We start from the raw sequence: 6,000 nt of genomic DNA, 5'->3' as shown, positions 1-6,000 counted from the left end.
TACAGTTGCTTTCATCTTCCATGACTTGAAAGGTAAGCACCTACTTTTTTGCACTAGTGTCCATTTAAGCATTCTTTCCTCTTTTGGAAGCAGGCACTGAGTACCTACTATGTGTCAGGTCGTGTTCTAGGTATTCAGGAAATTTCAGTGATTAAAAGATGAAGTTGAGGGGCGCCTGGGTGGCTCAGTGGGTTAAAGCCTCTGCCTTCGGCTCAGGTCATGATCTCAGGATCCTGGGATCGAGCCCCATGTCGGGCTCCCTGCTCAGTGGGGACCCTGCTTCCTCCTCTTTCTCTCTGCCTGCCTCTCTGCCTACTTATGATCTTTGTCTGTCAAATAAATAAATAAGATCTTTTTTTAAAAAAAAAAAAGATGAAGTTGACATTCCAGTGGGGAGAGAAAACCAAAAATGATTTAAATATAAATAAAATATAAAGTATCAGATAAAAATATTTATACTGAAGAGGATTAAGATAAGAGGATATGATAATGACTGGGGGGGCTGCTAGTCAAATAAGAGTCTCAAAGGTGGTCTTGCTCAGGAGGGACGATGTAAGCTGAGATCCGAATGAGAAGAAGTGGACAGCTGTGTACAGTTTTTGGAGATGATATTATTGGCAGAGGGAAGAACTCGTGGACAAACCCCAAGGAAAGAACTAGCTCAGTTTGCTCGAGGGACAGAAAGGCCTGTGTGACTGGAGCATTGGTGAGCTAAGCAGAGAGCATTGGGGATTGACTTTGGAGAGGCAGAAGGTCCAGGTCATGTAAAGAAAGGCTTGTTTGTAAGCCAGGGTAAACAATTTGGATTACATTCCAAGGCAACTGGCAAGCCACTGGGGGAGTTTCAGCATGGCGGTGACATGATGAGGATTACATTTTAAAAATATCACTCTGGCTACTGCGAGTAAGCGAGACTATGAGGAATGGGAGCAGAGAGATAAGTCGAAGCAGGGGTGCCTGGGTGGCTCCATCGGTTAAGCAACTAACTCTTGGTTCCAGCTCGGGTCATGATCTCAGGGTCATGAGCTAGAGTCCTGCGTCGGGCTCCGCGCTTAGCATCGAGTCTGCTTGCGACTATCTGCCCCCACCCAAATAAATAAATAAATCTTTAAAAAAAATTCGAAACAATATAATGGTGACTTAAACCAGAGTGGTCTATATCATTAATATCGCTACTATTTGCTGACACCTGAACAGACTGGGAGAGGTACAGGCTTAGAGGGAAATCCAAAGGTCTGTTTTTCATGTGCTGGGTTGGAGATGCCTAGCTGGCACCCAGGAAAGGATATGTAGGATGTGGATATGTCCCGTTAAGACAGAAGCTCAGCAGAGATGTCACAGCAGGATACAGACTTGGGATCTTTGGAATATGTTACGTAAAACCACGTAACAAATGAAACCACCTGAGAAGGGAGTAGAGTAAGAACAGAAAAGTGACCCAAGATTAAATTCTTAGGACACCATATTCTACAGGTCCAAGAGAAGAGAAGCTAGAAGGAGAGACCGAAAAGGATCAGCCAGTGAAACAGAAGAAAAAACACAAGTGTGTGGGATCAAGGAAACAGATAGAAGCAAGTGTTTCCACAAGTAGGGAATAGTCAACCACATGAAATGCTACTGAGCAATTAATTGAGAGGGAGATAATGAAGTGACTACAAGCAATCTCAAAAGCAAGTATCTGACTTCCCTTTATGGACCTTAATATCTTCTGTGGTCGCACAGTCAACAAATGTTATCGGAAAATGCAGTCATGTTTGCAGTTATTTATCAACTTTGTAAGTTGCTGTGCTTTCTTCGCCTAAATAAATATTCACTTTCATGCCTCAATTTGTATTCTTTTTCCTAAATGGGGCCCCGAAATTGTAAACGCTTCTGGGGGCACAAACCCTAGATCTATACATGTTGAGGACAGATAGAGATAGATCGACCATTTCTTTCCAACATATTCAAAATGAATGAGAATTTGATTTCTTGACCTAATCTACAATTTTTAACTCAAACTATCTGCCCTCTAAGCTCTGTAGTTGATGATCTACTGTTTTCTTCAATTTAGTATTTTGGAGAAGACTAAGGGTAGTCTGATCTTGTTTCTTTGTGGATGACTACTATTAGGTTACTATGTTTGTTTTTTATTTTGGTGGGCTGTAGACACTTGACAACTAGGATTCTTTGTGACATTTAATATTTTTACCTGATGTGAATCTGTTTTTATTAATTTTTTATAGAAGCCGGTGAACACCCTTATTTTCTAGATTTAATGTCTTTCTTGAGATCAGAAACATTTTTCCCATGTGTTTTTCTGCAATATTGCTTCTGTTTCATCTTTATTTGTAGCTCTTATCTACTGGACCCCTCCACCATATTTACTGTCACCACCTTCATTATTTTCATGTCTCTTCTTTGGGTTCTTGAAGTTTTTTAAGTTCGGCTTCTTATTTACTAATTCAATTTTCTGAAATGTCAATTCTACTCATTGCTTCCACACAGTTATTTTTACACTGTGTTATTCATCTTTCAGGAGTCTATCCTTTATTCATATTGACATTAATAGCAAGGGAAAATGTGATAGGAACTTGAACTTTGTCACAAAAGACCACAGAGATGGCCGGCACTGTCCATTATATTCCCCCCATGCCAATCGCCCCAAACAAAGAGGTCCTAAAAGTTATCTCTAAAATTAATTCTAGTGTTGATAATATATCAAGAAAGCACTGAAAGGGGGTAGTTTTAGGAGAGTTGAGAGTAGATTTCTGACTGATGTTGCATGGAAAATTTAGGGCTAAAGAAAGACTCTGAGGCTTTGGCAGGTCTTGATGCTCCATTGTTCATTTGCAAAGCCAGAGAAAAACTTAATAGGGAGAAAGTCCAGGGAGCAGAGAGCTAAAAACATTACTTGAGCATGCTCATATTAGCACACCAGCATTGCAGGGGAATGCAAGAAGGTTGCCGTCATCCGCTCTGACTGCTAAGTGACTCCAGCAGCAAGCTGTTGGGTATGGTCCTCACCAGATAGCCCACCAAGAATCTTCCGACAGGCCAACTTGTGAAGGGCTTCCCCTGCTGAAGACAGTCTGTAAAGAATGGAAGAAGTACCTACTTCCTTAAACCTACGGACACCAACACAAGGCCCCAAGGATAATAATCAAGGAAACATGACACCACTAAAGGAAAGTAACAAAACACCAATTACTGGCACTACAGAAATGGAGATCTATGAACTATCTGACAAAGAATTTAGAATAATCTTCTTAAAGAAATTCAGTGAGGGGCACCTAGACAGCTCGGTAGGTGGAGCGCGCAACTCTTGATCTTGGGGTTGTGAGTTTGAGCCCCATGTTGGGTGTAGAGACTACTTAAAATATTTTTTTAAAGATTTTTATTTATTTATTGGACAGAGAGAGATCACAAGTAGGCAGAGAGGCAGGCAGAGAGAGAGGAGGAAGCAGGCTCCTTGCTGAGCAGAGGGCCCGATGTGGGGCTCGATCCCAGCACCCCAGGATCTTGACCTGAGCCAAAGGCAGAGGCTTAACCCACTGAGCCACCCAGGCGCCCCTTAAAATATTTTTTAAAAAAGACATTCTGTGCACTACAAGAAAATACAGACAACTAAATGAAATTAGGAAAACAAAATGACAAACTCAACAATAAAATAGAAACCATTAAAAAAAAACCTAGAAATTCTAGCATTAAAGAATACAATGAATGAACTGAAGATTTCAATAGAGAACTTCAACAACAGACTTCACCAAGTACGAGAAAGAATAAGTAATTGGGAAAACAGGTCATTGTAATCATCTAGTCAGAGGAGACTTAAAAAAAAAAAGGAATGAAAAAAGTCTGCATAAATTACAGAATACCATTAACAGAAACAATCTACATGTTATTGGACTTCCCAGAAAGAGAAGAGAGGGGGAAAGGGGCAGGAAGCTTATTTAAACCAATAATGGCTGAGAACTTCCCAAACCCGAGGAAAGAGTTGGACATCCAAGTTCATGAAACTAATAGGTCACTCCAAAATTCCAACCAGAGAGGAGTTGGGTGGGGGTGGGCGGTGGGTGAAATAGATAAAGGGGATTGATAGTATATTTGTCTTGATGAGCATTGGGAAAGGTGGAGAATTGTTGAATCGTTGTATTATACACCTGAAACGAGTATAACACTATATATTAATCACAGTAGAATTTTTCAAATTCCAACAGAAAATTATCTTCTCTAAGACACATTAAAATAAAACGATCTCAAGTCAAAGACAAAGAGATAATGTTAAAAGAAGCAAAGGGAAAAAAAAATTCTCACATTTAAGGGAACACCCATAAGGCTATCGGCATATTTCTTAGCAGAAATCTTGCAGGACAGAAGCAAGTGGGATGATACATTCAAACTGCTGGGAAAAAAAAAAAAAAAAACTCACCCTGCTAGCTGAGAATGCTTTACCGGGCAAAACTGTGTTTCAGAAATGAAGGCAAGATAAAGACTTTCTCAAACAAATCTGAGGGGGTTCACAACCACTAGTCCTGCCTTACAAAAAGGAGTTCTTTGAGCAAAAACAAAAGACCAATGACTAGTAAAGTGAAAATATATGAAAAAGTAAAACATACCAGTAAAGGTGAGTATACAGTCAAATTCAGAATATTCTAACACTGCAATATTGCACTGTGTCAATCACTTCACTCAAGTATAAAAGATTAAGTACAAAAGAACTGAAAATAACTATAGCTACAGTAGTTTGTTAAATGATACACAAAATAAAAAGAGGTAAATTGCGACACCAAAAGTGTAAGTATAGGGGAGGAGTAAAAGGGTAGAGTTTTTCTATGTGATCAAAGTTAAGCTGTTAGCAGCTTAAAAAAGACCGTTATCCATAAGATATTTTATGTAAGTTTCGTGGTAACCAAAAAACAAAAAGAGGAGATACACAAAAGATAAAGAGAAGGGAATCAAAGCATACTATTATGGAAAAGTGTCATTTCACAAAGGAAGACTTCAGAAGAGGAAGAAAGGAACCTGGCAAAACAGCCTGAAGGCAATTAATAAGATGCCATCAGTAAGTCCTTATCTGTCAAGAATTACTTTAAATGTAAATAGATTACGTTCTTCAATCAAAAGGTACAGAGCAGCTGAAAGGATTAAAAACCAAGATGTAACTATATACTGCCTACAAGAGACTCATTTGAGAGACTCATTTCAGACTGAAGGACACGTATAAACTCAAAGTAAAGGAATAGAAAAAAAATTCCATGCAAATAGAAACCAAAAGAGACCAGGGGTGGCTATACTTATCCGACAAAACACACTTTAAATCAAATCTGTAACAAGAGAAAAGGTGACTGTTTAATGATAAAGGGGTCAGTTGCTCAAAAGGATGTAACACTTGTAAATATATGTGTGCCCAACATTGGAGCACATAAATATATTAAGCAAATATTAACAGACCTGAAAAGAGACCTGGATGATGTGGTGTGTGTGTGTGTGTGTGTGTGTGATGGAATATTATTCTGCCACACAAAAGTAGGAAATGCTTGCAACAGACTGTGCAGCCACCACCAAGATTTAGGCTCAAGACCTTCCTGGCAAGAAGGAGGGACAAAGGACAAAGGAACAAAGTGACAGGCGGCATGGCTTCCGAGTTCTCCAAGATCTGACTTGTTCACAGATCCATTAATCGCATTCTCCCCATCATCAACCAGAACCAACAAGGGAACCCCAGGAAATTCTATGAGGGTAAGAAGGACAAGACCCTGATCTGCACCCCCAGAAGACACGTGCCATGTGCCGCCGACTGAACAAGCACGAGGAGAACCCGAGACCAAGAAGCAGCGGCAGGTGCAGCGGCCGTACCCGCTATGGAAGGATGCGGTCCAGGCCTGAGCAGCAGTGTCTGTACCACACAAACACACAAGAGAACAAAGCAGGAAATCCTTTGGTGACAACATGGATGGACTTTGAGGGCATCACGCTAAGTGAAGTAAGTCAGACGGAGAACCACGAGCACGGCCTGTT

The sequence above is a fragment of the Neovison vison genome, chromosome X, assembly GCF_020171115.1.
Source record: "Neovison vison isolate M4711 chromosome X, ASM_NN_V1, whole genome shotgun sequence".
Classification (NCBI taxonomy): Eukaryota; Metazoa; Chordata; class Mammalia; order Carnivora; family Mustelidae; genus Neogale; species Neogale vison.
The sequence above is the reverse complement of the archived record's forward strand: the minus strand, read 5'-3'. Positions refer to the sequence as shown.